Source organism: Piliocolobus tephrosceles, chromosome 10 (genome assembly GCF_002776525.5).
Source record: "Piliocolobus tephrosceles isolate RC106 chromosome 10, ASM277652v3, whole genome shotgun sequence".
NCBI classification, from domain to species: Eukaryota; Metazoa; Chordata; class Mammalia; order Primates; family Cercopithecidae; genus Piliocolobus; species Piliocolobus tephrosceles.
In genome coordinates, this window is record NC_045443.1 from 90542734 (window position 1) to 90563771 (window position 21038).

Genomic DNA, 21038 nt, shown 5'->3' on the forward strand with positions numbered 1-21038 from the left:
AAGGCATACAGGAAGTTGCAGGCTATAGGCAGGGCCAGGGATGTGTTGGAAATTTGCTGACTCTAAGTGCTTCAACAAATTTCATTCTGTGTCAAACTCATGCCATTCCTCATAGAAAGACCAATTTCAATGTTCTCGCTCATGTGGGGAAGCTAAAAATTAAAACAACTGAACTCATGGAGATAGAGAGTAGAATGATGGTTACCAGAGGCTGGGAAGGGTAGCCGGGAGCAAGGGGAAAAATGGGAATGCTTAATGGCTACAAAACTATAGTTAAATAAGATCTAGTATTTGACAGCACAATCGGGTGACAACAGTCAACCATAATTTACTGTATATTTTTAAATTGCTAGACTGCATATGTGGCTTATACTTGTAATCCCAGCAGTTTGGAAGGCCGAGGTAGGAGGATCACTTGAGTCCAGGAGTTCGAGACCAGTTTGGGCACCATAGGGAGACCTCTTCTCTTGGAAACATTCAAAAATTAGCCAGGCATGGCGGTGCGTCAGCCTCTTGTGGTCACCATGGCCTCTGAAAGCCTATGGCCTTTTTTGTCTTAGTTCTATTAATAGAACCACATGGGAGGCTGAGGCCGGAGGATCACTTGAGCCTGGGAAGTCAAGGTTGCAGTGAGCTGTGATCTTGCCACTGCCCTCCAGCCTGGGCAACAGAGCAAGACTCTGTCTCTCAAAAACAAACAAAAATGAAACTAAAAGAATAGAATTGGGATGTTCCTAACAAAAAGACCTAAGTGTTTGAGGTGATGGACACCCCAATTACCATGATGTGATTATTATGCACCACATGCATGTATCAGCACATCACAAGTACCTCCGCCATGAATACCTACACGTATTATGTCCCCATAATAATCAAAAATAAAAAATAAAAACTTACACCATTTCTCCCCAGAGCCTTCTCCTACCTTTGCAGGAATATAAGATTATCTTCCAGGATGTCAACAGCTCTGGCCAGTGGGGACCGGACTGATGAGAAGCACTGGTTTAGGAAACCGACCTTGGAAAGCTCATGGCCTCTCACAACTCAGTCATCTGTGGCCTGATCAGTATCACTGAAGCATGGTTTGTACTCTGTGCTATGTCCTAGAATAAAGGTAAGGAACAATGGAGGAAAACAGGCCTGAATTAAAATGTTCTCCATGTTTCTCTCCAAAAATTCCAACTCGGAAGTCCCTTTTGCCTGATAGTGACTGTTTACAGTTCCTACCCAATGTAAACTACACTTCCATGTTTTTTCCCCTGGCTCTTAACTAGCTGAACTTGGGATGTTTTATCAGGGTCCCTCTGTACCTCCTATGACACCCAGTCACATCCAGCCTATCCTCAGGACCCTTCCCCAAATTAACTCTGTGGCCCACTGACTTCCAAAAGTAGGGTCAAAACTATTTTTCTACGATTAAGCCTTAATAACATCACTTACATGTTTCATCTTTTCCTGGAAGGCTACTGGGTAAAAATATCTTCATGCAGGTGCTGATAATAGTAAACACATTATATATCTTCAGCCTGGGGTTTAACCACATTCATTTCTGGGTTTGTCATATGCTCTCTCGCTATTTATACTGCTTTGGGTCAGCTACTTGATACTTAATAAAATTTGCCTCCAAGCTGTCCTGCAGGGAAAATGACCTATCTGGGGGGAATGCCGTTCCAACTCTATAACCTCTGACGATTGCCCAATAGTCCTCCGAAAAGGTTGCAGGGCAGGAGCAAGGGAAGGTCCATGCCACTTCCTGGCATTTAATGGCGACAAGTGCTTTAGTATAAGTATAATTATATCCCCTGCTTTCAGGAGGCCTTTCCAGCCAGCCTCTCAGACACGGGAGCAACTGTAGATGGCTTGAGCAATGTGGAAATTCGGCCTCTGCTCAAGGTCAGAACAAGCCGTTCGCCAGCGTTGATTTTACCAACCTTTCGGTTATTTTGGAAAGCCGAAAGAGAATGCAACAGAGGCAAGAATGGATCTATGGGATGGAAATAATGAGCCATTTATAACCCAAAATGAGACTGCCAGGAAAAACAAACACACAAAAAAGTACATTTTATCAGAGGCTTGGGCTGCCCAAGGCTATTGGGGTGCAAAGTACTGCGTGTTCAGCTCCCTGGGCCAAGAGCTACAGTAAGTCAGGCCCCCTGCAAAGCTCTTCTGTCAGCTTCATCAAGTAGCCTTAGCCACCTGGTGGAGAGGAGCTTTAGTGTTTTTAAAGTGTGTGCTGGGTGGATGTTTCACATTTTTGGTAAAGATGTGGAGTCATGTTGCAACACTTAAGTGCTTCTGCGTAAAACTTGCGCAATTCTGACAAGCACTGGGTTCCTCGCATCAGTGGCATCCTCCGCTCACATATGGCTTACGTAATGTGTGATCAGGCCCCCCAGGCTTCTCCTTGTAGCCTTTCAAAAAATTTCAGGCTCTGAACTTGGCCCTGGTTTCCGGCAGTTCTTTGCTCCAAAGGTGCGTGGAATGGCTCAGCTGTCAGCACCTGCTGGTGAGATACAGAAAAGTGCCACGGGTTGATCTTTCTCTGGCACCAGCACAAAGGAGGCTGGCGATGGTCCCCAGATGGTCTTGGCCTGCCCTGAGGCACCCTATAGGGAAGGAGAGTGAAGCTGGTTCATCTAAGGAAGAGTAGTTCGGAGGATTGAACTGGGGCTGCTACCAATAGGTAACAAACATGAAAAGGATTTCCCCAAAGCAAAACTCTCTAGCCAGAGCAGCAGCACAGTGAATGGTTTACTCACAGCTCCTTTGTCTGCTGATTGGAGATTTGGCGCTGTGCTTGCCTCTTGGGCTTACCTGAGCAAAGTTATACAGTAGGTCAAGTGTTTGATGCCTTCTCACCTCCAGTCACTGTACTGGCACCCGCCTCCGTGCCTGGCTTCTGTTTCCATCCAGGCTTCCATCCACGCAAAAAAGCTTTCAGGCACCTGCTCTATGCCAGGTGCTGTGCCAAGTGCTGGGCACCAGGCAGGGCTTTCTCAACACCTGGTGGCCCCCTGTGGTGTGCTGGGCCAGTCCTAACACGGGCCTCCTCTCCAGTGTCACTCTCAGCCCCACCATGTCCCAAAATTACCCTCCCTGCATTCATTTCCTATGACTCTTTTACTTCCTTCAACCTTAGGGGTGGGACTATTTCTTTAGAGTTTTTATCATAGAAATCCAACAAATTTTATTTTTATAAAAGAATTGTTCTTGGTAGTCACAGATTTCTCCCTGTGGAATCTGAGTTTCTGCAGATTAAAAAGTGATGATGTGAGCTGGGCACTGCAGGTGGTGCCTGTAATCCCAGCTACTTGGGAGGCTGAGGCAGGGGGATCACTTGAGTCTAGGAGTTCAAGACCAGCCTGGGTAACACAGAGAGACCTCCATCTCTAAAACGTTAATTAATTAATTAATTAAAAATGGTGGCATGAAGAAACAATGTCTTCCATGGAATGAACAAGGCGTTAATTGAAAAATGTGAAACAGGAAGGAACAGGGGAGTAATACATTGTCTGAGCAGAATCTCTACAATTTCACCAGGTAGACAAGTTGCCCCTTTCACCTCTCCATTTATCATTGGTAAGCTGTATGTGTAATGGTTAAGGAGACAAATTTCTGGAGCTGGACTACCTGGGGGTTCAGATCCCAGCTCTGCAGGTTATAATCTAAGAAAGCTATTGATATTTGTTCCTTAATTTCTTCATGCAAAAAGAGGGACGGTAGAAATATCTGAGCACATCTCACAGAGTGGCTTAGGGATTAACATAAATTAATATGTATGAAATTTTTATAACACTGGGATGCACAGTAAGCACTCTATAAATATTAACCTTGATTTTTCATGAAGGCAACTCTATGCTGTCTACTTTGCAATCAGATTCTCAAGGCAGTTACTGCATTCGAAAGACAGAAATTGTTATTTGGCCTGCAGTTTCCACATCTGCAAAGTAGGAAGAAATGACTGAATAAAGATGTGGGAGCGGAGGCTGCGCTCCGGTCTGTGATCTCCACTCACTTTGTGGCCTTGGATAACTTACTCACTGTCTCTGCATCCTGGAGATTGCACTTGATCTGAATTTCCCAAACTCAGATCATTCAAATAACACTTAGAGAATCTTCACCATATTCCAGTCCACTCTCCTGTTCTCAGCTACTACCTTGATGTTTTCCTTTAGATAATCCTTGAATCAATTTGCTTTCATATGTAGCCTCACGGGAAGCAGGAATATCCATGTATGCAAGAGTCTGATATGCTACAGATATTTCTATTTATTTATTTATTTATTTATTTATTGTGATAGCGTCTTGCTATGTTGTCCAGGCTGGCCTTGAATTCCTGCCTGGGCTCAAGCAATTCTCCCGAGTAGTTGGGACTACAGGTGTGTGCCACCACAGAGGGCATGATACACTGTCAATTTTTCTAATGCATGTTAACATAAACACCTAATGAAAGTTTTAAACATTTGTATAATACCCAAATCATCTTACATCCTATCAATGAGATGAGGACAACATTTCTGGAAACTCTGGATCAAATGTTCCCTCTGGATCCAGGCAACTCTAAAATCTATAATGTTATACCATGTTCATTCAGGTCGTTATTTAACTTAGGGTATGTTTCTTTATACCATTTGTCTCCTTGAGAGCTCAGACTGTGGCTTACACCTCTTTGCGCACGTAGCATGTAAAAGAGTGCTTGATAAATCTGTATTTAATGTAAAACAATAAGCACACCATACATACATACAAATATATCCATCGCCTACTCACCCCCAGACCCTATCCACTGCCAAAACGCTCGTTTCTTTCTCTCCACCTCAGTGTCAGCGTGTTCCTCTAGTGGCTGTTCATAAATGAATTGAAGCATGTGACGATCCAGGTCTTGTGTGGGCATTCGGGAAATGTTACCTTCCCTGACCCCCTTCCCTCTTCCTGTGCCTCTTTGTTCATGAGCTGCCATTCGTTTGTCCGTGTGGAAAGTGGGCCCACTTCCCAAGGAGTTTAGAGCCCAGGCTCTTGGGTCAGAATCATTGTTGTCTTCAATTTCAGCCCTAAAAGAGGTTCCGTTGCCAGTTCCAGAAATGTCCAATCTAAGAAAAAAAGAAAGTATACTTCTAAAAGCTATTATTAAAGAGATCTTGAAAAACTGTCTGGTGATTTCTTAAAATCTATCAGCAAAAATTGAATACACACCCACAGTATCATGACACCATTGTGGGTGCACAGTCTGAGCAATTTCACAACCAACCAGCATTTACTAAGCATCTGATTGACCCCTCTCTGTGTCTGTAACCTTGGGAGACACAGATCTGAATGAGGCTATCTATTAGACCATGAGACTAGAAGAGACTCAAAGACTGAATACCTTGAAAGCAAGGAATATGTCTCCATCTTTGCCTCCCCAAGGGCTCAGCAAAGCATCATGCACATGGTAGCTATGCATTAAATATTTGATCCGTAAATGAACAAATGGATGAATGACACTGCTCCAACACTGAAGGAGTTTACAGTCTGTTTGAGAAGAAAGAAGCCATAGATAAACAATGGGTTAATTAGCAATAAACTCCACATTACAAGAGATAACACTGGCTAATGAAAATGTCTAAATGAAGGGGGTGCTGTCGTTTACTTTCCCCCAAAACACCAAATGTTGATTCAGCCGCAGGTCTCAAAAAAGAATGTGTGTTGTTCACTCTTCTGTACTTTCATTTTTCTGCACATGAGTCCAACTTTAGAAGGAAATTGCTAGGTTGTTGTCATGTGACTGATTTTTTAAAAATTAATTTATTTATTTATTTATTTTTGAGATGGAGTCTCGCTCTGTCACCCAGGCTGGAGCACAATGGCACAATCTTGACTCACTACAACCTACGCCTCCTGGGTTCAAGCAACTCTCCTGCCTCAGTAGCTGGGATTGCAAGCACGTGCCACCATGCCCAGCTAATTTTTATAGTTTTAGTAGAGACACGGTTTCACCATGTCGACCAGGGCTGGTCTCAAACTCCTGACCTCGTGATCCACCCGCCTGAGCCTCCCAAAGTGCTAGGATTACAGGTGTGAGCCACCACACCCAGTCCATGTGACTGATTTCTAAAGGCCACCAACCTTGTTGGGTCCTGGGAATGAGCAGGGTATTATTTAATGTAAATAAATCAGCGAGTGTTTATCCTTCCATGCATTCTTCAGTTATCTACAGGCAAAGAGAGAAGTGGCAATGATGACATTTTTAGAGCTATGAAGTTGGAATATACAAGAGAAGCTGAAAGCTTTCAATTAATGATTTCTTAGGCTTTAAGTCAGGGTGACCCTTCAACAAAAAACGGCTTTAGCCACCACTTGCTGGGGAGAGGTGCTGGACTTTCTACACAACTCTCTCTGGGACTCCAAACTGTCAGCATAAAAACAGCAGCCCAAATCAATGTTCTCCATTGTTCATTAGTTACCGAAATACTTTTCCCAAATATACACATAGCTGAAAGATACCTTCTTTCAAAACGTTTTAAACCATTTTTAGCCCATGAATCTTAGTCCATCTTTAAAGGGCACCCATTTTTTTCAATCCACATATTTCAGTCGATTTCAGTGGGCACTGATACCATCACCAGCAAAACCCTAATTAATTGGGAAGAATGACATTTCCATTAAAATTTTTTTTGAAAAATGATTTATGCACCTGGCTGATAAAAATTTCAAACAGGGCAAAACAATATGGAGTGGAAAGCAAACTTCTATCGACCTCTGGAACCCAGTCTCCCAATCTTTTTCATAGAAACATCCAGTGTTAAATTTCTTGGATATCCTTTTAGAAATAGTCTATGTATATGTAAGTGCACACACACACAAGAAGTCTTTTAAAAGTTTATGGAAAATGCATATTATGAAAATCCTATGCATGGATTTTCATTTTTCTTGCACCAAAATAAACTCATACTAACCTGTTATAACATGTCTGGACAGAATCTCATTGAGGCAGTAAGAAGAATAAGACTTCAGTTTGAAAAGCGCCTCTGTCAGAGCAACATGAATTCTGCTAAAATTGAAGCAAGAACAAACTTCAGGCCGGGCACGGTGGCTCACGCCTGTAATCCCAGCACTTTAGGAGGCTGAGATGGGCGGATCACGAGGTCAGGAGATCCAGACCATCCTGGCTAACACGATGAAACCCCGTCTCCACTAAAAATACAAAAAAATTAGCCGGGCGTGGTGGCGGGCGCCTGTAGTCCTAGCCACTCGGGAGGCTGAGGCAGGAGAATGGCGTGAACCCGGGAGGCGGAGCTTGCAGTGAGCTGAGATTGAGATTGCGCCACTGCACTCCAGCCTGGGGGACAGAGCGAGACTCTGTCTCATAAAAAAAAAAAAAAAAGGAACAAACTTCAAATCTAGGGTGAAGCTTGGATGGAAGAATAGTGAAATCATTGAAACAGCACAAAAAGTGTATGGGGACACTGCCCCAAAGAAATCAACAGATTACACATGGCTAATTCATTTTAAGAAGAGATGACACAGTGTTTAAGATGAAGCCCACAGTAGCAGACCATTCGCATACATTTTTGAGGAAAAAGTTAGTATTGTTGGCTCATGCCTATAATCTCAACACATTGGGAGGCCAAGGTGGGAGGATCGCATGAGCCCAGGAGTTTGAAACCAACCTGGGCAACATAGTGAGACCCCCATCTCTACACAAAATTTAAAAATTAGCCTAGTGTGGTGGCACTGTAGTCCCAGTTACGTGGGAGGCTGGGGTGGCAGGATCACCTGAGCCTTGGAGGTCAAGGCTGCAGTGAACCACTATTGTGCTACTGCACTCCAACCTGGGCAACAGAACAAGACCCTGTCCCAAAAATAATAACAATAATAATAATATTGTTTGTGCCCCAATTACAGAGGACTGACAGGAGCATAAACCTAATTATAAACAATCAGCATAAGCCTAATTATAGCCAACACCATAGACATCTCAGTTGGTTCAGCTTACACAATTCTGAATGAAAAATTAAAGTTGAACAAACTTTTCACTGAAAAGGTGACAAAGTCACTGCACTCAGATCAGCTGCAGACAAGAGCAGAGCTTTCAAGGGAATTTTTAAAGAAGTGGGATCAAGATCCTGAAGCATTTCATTGAAGGATTGCAATAGGAGATGAAACACGGCATTACCAGTATCATCCTGAAGACAAAGCCCAGTCAGAGCAATGACTACCAAGAGGTGGAAGTCGTTCGGTCAAAGCAAAAGCAGACTGATCAAGAGCAAAGGTCAGGGTAACAATTTTTGGAGATTCTCAAAGCATTGCTGTGGACTTTCTGGAAGGCCAAAGAATGATAACATCTGCTTCTTATGAGGGTGTTTTGAGAAAGCCAAAACTTTAGCAGAAAAACTCCCAGGAAAGCTTCACCGGAGAGTCCCTCTCCACGTGACGATACTCCTGTTCATTTGTCTCATCAAACGAGGACGATTTTGTGAGTTTCAGTGGGAAATCATTAGACATTCAGCATACAATCCTGATTTGACTCCTTCTGACTTTTTTTTTTCTAATCTTAAGAAATCTTTAAAAGATACCCATTTTTCTTCAGTTAATAAGGTAAAAAAGATTACATTGATATGGTTAAATTCCCAGGACCCTCAGTTCTTTAGGGATGCACTAAATGACTATCACAGCTTACGAAAGTGTCTTGAACTTGATGGAGCTTATGTTGAGAAATAAAGTTTATATTTTTGTTTTTATCTTTTAATTTTTTCCATAAACTTTTTGAAGTCCCCTAATGCAGCAGTCACCAAACTTTTTGGCACCAGGGACCAGTTTTGTGGAACACCATTTTTCTACGGACAAGCATGGGTGGAGGATGGTTTTGGGATGAAACTGTTCCATCTCAGATCATCAGGCATTAATTAGATTCTCATAAGGAGTGCATAACCTGGATCCCTCACATGGGCAGTTCACAACAGGGTTCACACTCCTGTGAGAATCTAATGCCCACTGATCTGACAGGAGACAGAGCTTGTTCACTTGCCTATTACCTTCTGCTGTACAGCCTGGTTCTTAATAGGCCATGGACCAGTAGCAGTCTGCTGCCTGGGGATTGGGGCCCCCTGCCCTAGTGTGTGTGTGTGTGTGTGTGTGTGTGTGTGTGTGTGTGTGTTTGGTGTGTGTATTCCCCTCCCCTTCCTTACATATACTCTTACATTCTTCATTGAAACTTAACAGATATTGTGAAGTTTGCTGCAAATCTGTACAGCTGCACTATATTTCATAATATGACTGTCCCATAATTTGCCCAGCCTCTTCTGAATAGACATAATGGTGGTTTTCAGTTTTTTACTTCCACAAACATACTTTTGCACATATGTATGAATAGGACTACAGAATCAATTCCTTAAAGTGGAATTATAGAATCAGAGGATATGTGAGTTTTCATTCTAATAGACATTGCCAAATGGTGACACTTAACTTTTGATGAGAACTGCCAAAAGTAAAGTATTTGTTCACTCCAGAAACAAGAGTGAAGATAGCATTTTATTTTAAATTTTAATACCTCAGGCAAGCAAGTAGCATATTTATTCATGAAACTCATTTGCCCCAGTCTTGCCCATCTAAAACACATACACATGTTACGAACCCATTCAAAACACACTTGTGACAACAGCTTACCCAATAAGGAACTTGCCAGAAGTTTCCTATCACCAAATTGTATGAGTATTTGTCGCAATGGAGTTAGCTTGCACGCTCTCTACTTTGCCCTGGCTGTGTTTACTACGTTTCATGGCCCTGTTAGTAACACTGTCTTTTCTTTTGTAACCAAAGGTCAGTTTGTGACCCTGCTCCACTCCCCACCTCCTCTGCCTTAGTTTCTTCTCACCTTAGTTTCATCATAAGAGTAACCAGTCTTAAAGTGTCAGGGCGGGCACATTATTGATGTATCAGTGAAGAGCCCCTGGGCGCAATGGAACTTGAATTTGATTTTCTATTGCCGGTGAGGGTGAGTTAGTAAACAGACAGCCTTGTACTCTGTTCAGCGGCTTCCCTTGCTGCCTTTGTAATGGAAAAAGTAGATACCTAGAACATTCTCCCGTTTCTCTAGTGTTTACTCAACACACACTCTGTGCTACTATCCCCATTTGTGGCTTCTTTCCTATTTGCTCTTGTAACATGAGAAACAGTGTGGAGGTTTTATGCTTGTTTTGTAACCAGCTATAACCATTTCCTTTTCTCTGCCTCTGACTATAAACACATTTCCTTCCTGGTAACCATTGAAAATCTATATCCGACCAGGTTGAAACCAAATGAAGTCATTTTGGTTCCATTGGTGACAACCAATTAAATATAATTCTGTTTACATTTAGAATGGGTTGTAAATTTAAGAAAATGACTTAAGCCCTACTTAAAATATTTTTTGGCTCATAAAACCATGAAATAATTTCTGTAATATGAGTAATGAAGAAGCTTCATATTTACATTTACCTTTAAATTGCTCTCAAAGAGCCAAAGACTGGACATAAAAAACAAACAAACAAAAGATTCAGACTCTGCAAGAAAACTATTTCACTATCACCATGCTGTGAGCTGGTTAAGCTCCTTAGCTCAGATAGCCCTATTTTCTTAGGGAGCAATGGAAAAAACAGATCTCCTACTTAAAAATAACAGTAAAAACAAGGAACACATGCACTATGTTGGTAAACCTCAAACTCACGTAAGTCAGTCACCTGCCCAAATGGGAGTTTAGAAGTTGGTGCTACTACTCTTAGTCCCACCATAAGAGGTCACCAGAAAACAGGATCCTGAGTTCTAGGAAAAGGGATAAGAATAGACAACAGGTGGGAGCCACCAAACTATTCCAGACCTGGTGACAGAAACCTTAAAAGGAAAGCTCCAAATACAATTCACTAACCAAACGCCTCCACACAGTAGAGAGGCTTCAAAATCAATAAAGACAATGCCCCACTTCTGAGCACTTACAATAAAGATGCAGATGTATCTTTGGCAATGGATGTTTTTATTGAGTTCTATCTCCTTTTCTTCACAAGCATGTATTAAGCACGTTTTATGTGTTATATTTTCACTGGGTGTTGTACAAAGACTAAAAAGTCATCAACTCTGCCCCATAGTGGGTGGTCGTTACATGTTGTAAAATAAATGAATCCGTGAATGTGTTCATGTGTGAATGAATGAATAAATAAAGCTTTTAATATGGTTACGGGAGAAAACACAGCTTTAATTTTCTGTTACTTGTGGGGGTGGTATATACAGAACACAGTGGAGTGTGTGGCCAGTTCTACCCAGGGTAGTGTGGCAAGACCTCAGACTTGAGGTGACAATTGATTGGGCATTGGTCAGATGAAAGGAGGAGTTTAATGTAGACAAGTAAAAGACCACGGAATGAGCAAAAGCCTAAAGCAGAGATCAGCAAACTATAGCCCGTGGACCAAATCCCATCTGCTGCCTGTTTTTGTAAATAAAGTTTTATTTGAACAGAGCCTTGCTCATGCATTTATATTTTTTCCATGGCTGCTTTCACACTACAATAGCAGCATCAAGTAGTTGCAACAGAGACCACATGACCCAGGAAACCAAAAATATTAACTATCTGGTCCTTTACAAGTAAATGTCTGCCGCCCTCTGGCCTAGAGTTATGAAAGAACTGAATATTCATGAACCTGTAGGGAAGTCCTAATAGTTGACACTTGTAGTCCAAAAAGGGGCTCAGTGAGAGAAGAGACAAAACGGTGAACGGAGGCCAACCCTGAAGGTTCTTCTGTGCCATATTAAGAAATTCAGTTTTGCTGGCCGGGCGCAGTGGCTCACACCTGTAATCCCAGCAATTTGGGAGGCCGAGGCGGGCAGATCACGAGGTCAGGAGATCGAGACCATCCTGGCTAACATGGTGAAACCCCGTTCTACTAAAAATATAAAAAAATTAGCTGGGTGTGGTGGCGGGCACCTATAGTCCCAGCTACTTGGGAGGCAGAGCCAGGAGAATGGCGTGAACCCAGGAGGCAGAGCTTGCAGTGAGCTGAGGTCGCACCACTGTATTCCAGCCTGGCCGACAGAGCCAGACTCTATCTAAAAAAAAAAAAGAGAGAGAAATTCAGTTTTGCTCCTTTAGGAAACGGGTAACAAGAGCAGAGCAGTTTTGCTCTTAGAAATATCTCTCGGGGATCAGGATAGAGGAGAGAGATGCAAGATTGCAGGAGGAGATCAGTTCTCCAAACTTCACATCTCATAAATTCCTTGATGCAACAAACATAGAAAAGCTTAATGCTGTCATTATGCCTCTTGCTCTATCCTTGGGAAACAGAACCTGGCACACAGACATGCTCAATCAGTATTTATTGAATAAAGGAATTAAGGAAAGAATAAAGACAATATTGTAATGGCATCATTATTAAATGGTTTTCTGAATAGGTTGCCTCTGTATGAGACAAATAGCTGAGATTCTCACAGATTTCCAGTTTCCATACTAGCAGGCATTGAGATCCAGGCACAAGGAGGTTAATAGTGAAACACAAGCCAGAGAGAAATTCCTCCCCTTCTCTCTGGTGCCAACATCATCAAATACCAGTCACTAGCCAAACCTGTGTTTATTCCATGCCCTGTGGCCTAATGAGAGGGGATGGGACAAGAAGCAGCTCTGCTAATAACTGTCATGAAAATAATAATATCACCTGGCTCTACGCACCAACTTTCACTGGAAGATCTTGAATCTTTTTTTTTCTCTTGCATAACTATTATTTCCATTTTATTTCCACTAAAGGAGAAGCCAAACCACACAGAGAGGTTGTGACTTGTCCAAGGTCATGGAGCAAATCAGAAGAGCAGTTTTTAAAAGCTGAGAAGAATATCAGGGGATGTGAAATCCAGTTGCCTTCCCAGCCTAGAATGGGCTGGGTTCATGACTCAGTAAGACACACGGCATTACCTAAGCTCAGTGTCTCCTAAAATGAGTCACGCTAAGGAAGACTCAGGGCCTGAGGGGCTGTGTCAGACACACGTTTTCAGTAGTCACTCATTGTTCCTGCCCATCAGATTTTAACGTCTGTCATCATAGGCAGGGCATCTTGGGAGGTTTAGCCTACAGAACTGGGGAGGTCTGCCTTGGGAGTGTCTGTCTTTTCTGGATGTTTACCCAGCTGTCAGTTCCTATGAAGCCCAGGTATCCCCATTCCATTATCTATCAGGAGCCTTCGGCTGGGGTAGCCGTGGCTTCCACTCGGTCCATGATGATTCTGGTATTTGCCTGTTGTCACAGCGTAATTACTAATAAATCCTTTTTTTACTCTAAAAAATGCCCCAGTTTGGACTATAAATTAATTATATGGTCACTCTAACTGACAAATCAAGAAGCATCTATGCAGAAACCGAAAGCCCTCTTTTCATCACGATGGGTCTATCTCAGCCACTTTTGCTTCAAGGACTTAGAATCTTGAACTTACAATAGGCCCAAACTCCCAGTCAGTTAAGGAATCTCCTCCAAGCCACATAAATGTTCCTGGTCATAGAGTTAGCTACACAGTCCATAGACCAGTTAATTACTAATTGTGAGTAATCACTTCCTTACCTTGTACCAAAATCTGCCTTCCACATCTTTTACACAATGATCTTAGCACTATTCTCAAGAAGATGAAAACTCAATTCTCCTTCCCAGTCCCATAAGAGAACCCCCTTAAGTCCTCTGTAATCCAGCCCAAACACCACCGAGCATCAGGAACAAATTCTAAACAGCATTTGGGAATGTAGCTTTGGAGTCAGACATACCTGGATTCGGATCTGGGCTCCATCACTCCCTAGCTAGATAGCCTTTGGTAAATACTTAACTTCTCCAATTTCACTTTATTTGTCTGTAAATTTTAATAAACATTAACTACTTAAGCTAGGCACGACTGGTTATGGAACCAATAGCTAGTTCCCTTTTCTTTCTTACTAACCAAGGGGCTCACTTAAATGCTCTTGGATTACCCAGCTTTCTTGCAGCTAGATGTGGTCATGCAATGCAGTTCTGGACAAGGAGCTGCAAGACGAGGTACCAGCTGGAGTTTCTGAGAAAGCCTGTTAGAGGGCACACATCCAGCTTGCATTCACCTTGTCAGTTTGTGCTACTTAGCTTCTCCCTTCTTTCAAATACTTTCTGCCTAAAAATTAGTTGTGAAGCACAAAATAGAACAGCTATGCTGCATACATGAGGAAGAAAGCCTCCAGCAAAAGAGACTGGGTTCTTGATGGCACCACGGGGCCTGCATACTCACCCTGAAATGCTTACAGCTGGACTTCCTATTACATGAGAAAAATAAATCTCCATTGGTTAAACCATTGAAATTGGGTTTCTGCTACTTGCAGTCAAACCAGTCCTAAATGACACATACTTCAGAAGGTTGTTTTGAACATAAAATGAACTTACTATGGTGCCCAGCACAAAACATATAGTGAAAGGTTTGCTATTATTACTATCATAATTATTATCATTGCTTCTCGTTTCCATAGACCTTAGAGAGAGGGGCAAGAACATGTAGCTATAGCAATCCTTCCAACCTCTGATAGCATCGATACAAAAATATCTGTGATCTCTTAAGCACACACACAAAAGTCAGTTGCTGATGTTTCAACAAGTGCGTCTCTGTTAGTGACTAATGAAGCCAGTTCTTCAAAACACCAGATCCCGATAGCACAAAGAAATGAAATTCCACCTGGCTGGCAGGTCAGGGAGCAAGTTCTTTCCTGTAATGAAGGGTGAGCCTGGTTTCCTCTCTGGACAGGGAATCCATCCATTATCGCATTGTGCATCTCCTGGAAGTGCTGTCCTCTCTGAATGACAAGCAAAGCACAACACTTTAAGGATGTCATTATTTCATGAGAAGAGAGTTTCTGCTCAGAAACCAAAGCCATACCTAAAACCAGCTGAGCTTAGGAGCACTTGTTCAAGTGGAGCACTGGGAAGTAGAATGAGCTATCTATAACCTTACTGAAGCATCTGCCAAGATCAGACAAGCATGGGACTGGCCATGCATTATTCCCTGGAGTCCACCAAGCCACAGATTTGGATTCACGGGGGCCTATCATGGTATTCATCTCACCTCCACCTACTCCCTACTCCACTCTGCAGATATAAAGAGTGGTGAAGTGAAAACACACACACACACACACACACACACACACACACACACGACAAAAGAAAACATCATTAAGTTTCAGAGTTCAACAGACCTAGGGTTCAAATTCCAGTGGGTCACTTATAAACCAGGTACTTTTGGGCAGACCATTTGCCCTTTCTGAGCTGCGGTTTTTGTATCTGTAAAATAGATAAGAGTTTCACAGGTTTGCAGAGGATTGAAGGAGAAAGTCTGTGTGTACCTGGTACAGGGTTATCATTAGTCCCTCTTTCCCTATCAGCAGGATGGCGCTGGCTGACTTTTTGTATTCACCACCCAAGCCCAAGGAGTGGACCCAGCTCAGGTCACTGCCACCAAGGGCAGCTTGTTTGTTGCCTTCTACCCTGTGCATCATCATCCAAGTTTTTGGGCCACACTTGGGGAGCCAAAGCCTTCTCCAAAGCTGAGGTCATAAAGCAGAAAAAGACAAAGCTCTGCTTTCAGAAAGCAGGTTTGGTTGGCAGTGAGCAAAGCCACCTCTCTATAGCCAATCTGCCCTTGGGTATGGGAGTGAGTCCCCAGCAAATCCAGCACAAAGTGGCTGGCCCGCTCAGCCCTCCCACCCACCACAGCCATGCACAACACCTGGACAAACCTCTAAGGCCTGGGAAGCAGCTTCGCCCAACCTCTCCATCTCTGGCACAGCCCCCTTGGGGCACAGCCTCAGGCAGGATGGAATATGACAGTCACAAGATTCACACCTCTAGCCACGAAACATACTCTTCTCCCTACGTCACCTGGCAGGTGTCATCGGCAGTTGGTTTTACAGCTACAGTGGCACACACAGCATTTTCTTCACCTCTGTGTTACAGGAATGACCACTGTTACTCTCCTCACTTTTAACCACTGGAGTATCTAGGGATATTTGTCAACAGGGTTTGTGGATATTGAGACTGGCTGGATATTCATACATACATTTCTCTGCAACTCCATAAGCTGGCAACATAAGACCATGCAGAAACCAGAAATCTGGGGTCCATACATAATGACTCCATACAAAATGTGTTTTGTCATAGAGTATAAGAATAGATAAACTAGTAATAGCAAACGACATTTATTAACTGTACTTCAGGCTCTGTGCTGAGCATGTCTCTTTCTACAACTGTTATTATTATCCATTATCCCCATTTTACAAAAAAAATCCCTTGAGTCTTCTTGGTGTATTCTAGATTTTAATTCTTTGTAGGTTTTATATATTATAAATCTTTTCTCACTCTGTCCCCTTTTTTGTTAACTTTGCTTATTGTGTCTACCCTTTACAGAATTTTTAATTTTTAAAATATAGTCAGCTCTATTAAAATTTCAACTTATGGCTGGGCATGGCGGCTCATGGCTGTAATCCCAACACTTTGGGAGGCTGAGGTGGGCAGATCGTTTAAGGTTAGGAGTTTGAGACCAGTCTGGCCAAAAAGGTGAAACCCTGCCTCTACTAAAAATACAAAAATTAGCTGGCCATTGTGGCACAAGTCTGTAATCCCAGCTACTGGGGAGGCTGAGGAAAGAGAATGACTTGAACCCAGAAGGCAAAGGCTGCAGTGAGCTGAGATGGCATCACTGCACTCCAGCCTGGTGAACAGAATGAGACTCCATCTCAAAAGATAATAATAACAATAATTTCAACTTATGGTTTGTGCATTGAGTACCTTCTTTAACACCTCTAATATCTCATTTTAGTTTTATAATTTTACTTTTGCACTGAATTCCTCTTTGGCCTATGCTTGAGATAGTGAACCAATGAGCTTTTTCTCCACTACCAAGTAGTAGGTTTTAGGCAATCCATCCCTTCCCCACTGATTGATGGTGCCGTGTTTATCCCAAAGCAGGTTCCCATGTAGACTCAAGTCTGGCTCTCACTCTCTGCTCTTTCCCTAGATACTGATCCCATACTGATTTTGTCTGGAAGGGTGAGTTCCTTCTCTCTGCTCTTCTTTTTCAGAATGACTTAGGCATCATGAACCTTTATTCCTTCATATGAATTTTAGAGTAAGTATGTCAAAGTCCTCAAAAAAAAAAAAAAAAAAAAACCTTGCAATAATTTTGTCTGAAATTACATTGAATTTATAGGTTAATTTTGAGGGAAATTAATATATTTGTATTTCAAAGATGTGGTATATATTTCTATTTATTCAGATCTCTTCAAACCAACAATTGAGTTTTAAATTTTTCTTGGTAAGTTATTTGATAGGTTATTTTCTACATGCTTTAGAGTTTGGGAATAGTATCTTATTTTTAAAAAAATATTTTCAAGAAGGTTTTGATAAAGAATAATAATCCTTAGGCCAGGCACAGTGGCTCATGCCTGTCATCCCAGCACTTTGGAAGGCTGAGGTGGGAGGATCACTTGAGGCCAGGAGTTTGAGACCAGCCTGGGCAACATAGTAAGACCCTGTTTCTACAAAAAAATTAAAAAGTACCCAGGCATGGTAGTGGGTACCTGTAGTCCCAGCTATCCAGGAGGCTGAAGTGGGAAGATTGCTTTAGCCCAAAAGTTTGAGGTTGCAGTGTGCTGTGATCTCACCAATGCATTCCAGCCTAGGCAACCCTGTTTCAAAAAAAAAAAAAAAAAAAAAAAAAAAAAGCAAAAAAGCAAAACAAACAAACAAACAGAAAAGGAATAACAATTGTTTAACAGTAATCAGGTATTCATCATCTCTGCTGAAGTCTCTTATTTTATTTAGTCTATTGATTAAATATGCTTATTTTATTTTATTTAGTCTTATTTTATTTAGTCTATTGATACAACCTTTTATTTCTTTTTTCTCTCCTTTTCCTTTTTTCTTATCTTCCTGTCTTGCCCAGAAACTGCAAATACAAAACAATTAAAAGTTAACTGCTGTTAAACAGTAACGATGAAAGCAGGTTGTGTCTAAATTTTCTTTTAAATCCCATTGTATGACCCTTTACAACTTTCAAATAACTTCCATACCCATTACACCATTTGTGTTTCATAAACACCCATTAGTAGGGAGAATAGGTATATGGCCATTTTATAATTAATATTCAATATGGTTGGGTTTTGGAGTATCACAAAACGAGAAAGGATCAAAATTCATATTCAGGTCTTTAAAGCTTCAAGTTCTCTCACTATAACAAGCTGATTTATATCTAAACAAAGTATATAAAACTACATGATTTAATTCAGTAACACTGAATTTTAATTTAAATCTCATTCCATCCTGAAAAAGATGATCTGATATCATCCTATCATTTTTAAAGAAAATTGTATCAGCTGATATTAAACGCCTAAACATTTTCAAGGTGTAAGAGCCATATGGCCATTATCAATTAGGGTTGTAATTCTACTAAGAATTTGGGCCGGGCACGGTGGCTCAAGCCTGTAATCCCAGCACTTTGGGAGGCCGAGACAGGCGGATCACGAGGTCAGGAGATCGAGACCATCCTGGCTAACACGGTGAAACCCCGTCTCTACTAAAAAATACAAAAAACTAGCCGGGCGAGGTGGCGGGCGCCTGTAGTCCCAATGAGGTGGCGGGCGCCTGTAGCCCCAGCTACTCGGGAGGCTGAGGCAGGAGAATGGCCTGAACCCGGGAGGTGGAGCTTGCAGTGAGCTGAGATCCAGCCACTGCACTCCAGCCTGGGCGACAGAGCGAGAATCCGTCTCAAAAAAAAAAAAGAATTTGGGTCTATACCATAGCAAAACAATCAGTTAATTTGGTCAGTTTAGGTAAACAGGTCAGTTTTGTGGGAAGGAGGGAGGGAAATTAGGTAAGAAATATTCATCAAATTAATTTTACTAACATTGCAATACAACTAAAAATTTTATTTGGTTGGGCATATTTAAACATTTAAAAGCTGCTGTAAAGATAATATTGTTACCTCATTTTTATAAGAAGAAAAAACTAAGTAAATCAATTTCTTGGTTGTGCAAAAATAGCCCAAGGGGAAGTGACAGACCTGTGAACAGAACTCATGAATTAAACCTGAGCTTGGTCTACCAGTTCCCTGTAATCAAGTCCCATGATTCACTGATGGAAATCAATGCCTCTTAAACTCACTGAATGACAGACACCTCAACAGACACACATCTGTGGATTCCCATAGCTCCTTTAAAAGTAACCATCAGGAAGCAATTAGGGAGTGCATCTGTCTCTAACAATGAAGGTATTTTTCCTTCCATTTCTTGCATCTTCTCTTAGGGAATGTGTAACTGATCATCCTCTCTAAATGGTGCTGTTACTTGGAATGTACAAAGTATGCTGACTTATGAAACAGTCCCAGACTTAGACAGCAGGAAAACACAAATAAAGCTGTACTCAAAGAAGAAGAATCAAAGTATCTCAGAAGAGGAAACCAGAAAATTGTCATCTTTCTTAAACACAGCTTTGCAAGATGAGTGATAAAATACAATAATGTAACTAAGCAGGAGGCTTACATAACTGTGAAAAAAAAAAAATAAGGGGCAAGGAACTGTTCCAAATCCACTGTATTTATTAGAACCTCTGATTTCCTTTGAAATGGCATATGCAATGAAATTTACTGTGAGCTAGCTAACAAAAAAAAAAAAAAAAATTTTTTTTATGGGAAATAAGTATTGTCAGAAAAACTAATAGATTCTATTTTAAATCCTCAAGATTATAAAATTGAGCTTTTAATAGATGAAGAAAAAAAAAGGCTCCAGAACAGAGGCATCAGGGAGGCAGTGATTTCTATTTAATCTCTTATCTGCCAAAGAAAAAAAAAATCACCTCAATTGAAACTAATATAGTTTTCTGTGGCAGAATATATCACAACAGCTAATAATGCAGTGGCTGTCTGTATTAAGTGAATTTTCTCTTTGTCAAAAAAAAATACCCATGTTTGTTAAGCACGTGAACTATACAAGTTTATATTTGGCCAACTCCTGTTCCCCCACCTGTTCATTCAGGCATTCGCCCTAAGGACTTACAAAGCAAATGAATGTATCTGTAGGGCAATGGGTAAAAATAAACTGAACTATTCTTGTAACACTATCAAAAATGATCTGACCAAATAGAAGATCACATTTCATGAGGCAAAGTCGTCAAATGAGATGTTTCCTCACGTTTTACGATTGGTTTGGCTTATTCACTGCGTATAAAATAGCTGACCTTCATTCCAGGAGAATGAGCAGCAACCAAATTTAATGCTATTTGCTCAGGGGTTCAAATCTGGTTTCATTGCCTCTGAGGCAAAGTTTCTAAATGTGCTACTGTTACACAGAAACCCAATGCTTGGCACATAACTAAGGAGGAACATTTAAGTCAATGGACACTATATCAGCTTTGTGGATTAATCATGTTATTTCAATGTGTTCCTCTCTCTGGGAATAAAGTTCAAGTAGAACTTGGATAAGTTATTAGCTTTTGGAGTTGGCATATTTTTTTTTTTGAGTAAGCACATATATATATTTTTTGAAGTAAGCATATTTTTGTGCTTCTTATATATGTACAATGCTTATTATATATAATATATTAAAAAATTCTCTATAATAAGAAGTTCCCGGCTGGGCGCAGTGCCTCATGCCTGTAATCCCAGCACTTTGGGAGGCCGAGGTGGGTGGATCATGAGGTTAGAAGTTCGAGACCAGCCTGACCAACATGGTGAAACCCCGTCTCTATAAAAAATACAAAAATTAGCCAGGTGTGGTGGTTCATGCCTGTAATCCCAACTACTCGGGAGGCTGAGGCAGGAGAATCGCTTGAACCTGGGAGGCAGAGGTTGCAGTGAACCAAGATCGTACCACTGCACTCCATCCTGGGCGACAGAGCGAGACTCAGTCTCAAAAAAAAAAAAAAAAAAAAAGAAGAAGAAGAAGTTCCCAAGGGCAGGCAATTATAAAATCAACCAGTACTATCACTCCCTGGCTTACTATACTTTAGCCATATTGGCAATGGATTGCTTGAAAAACCTAGTAATGGTTGATTG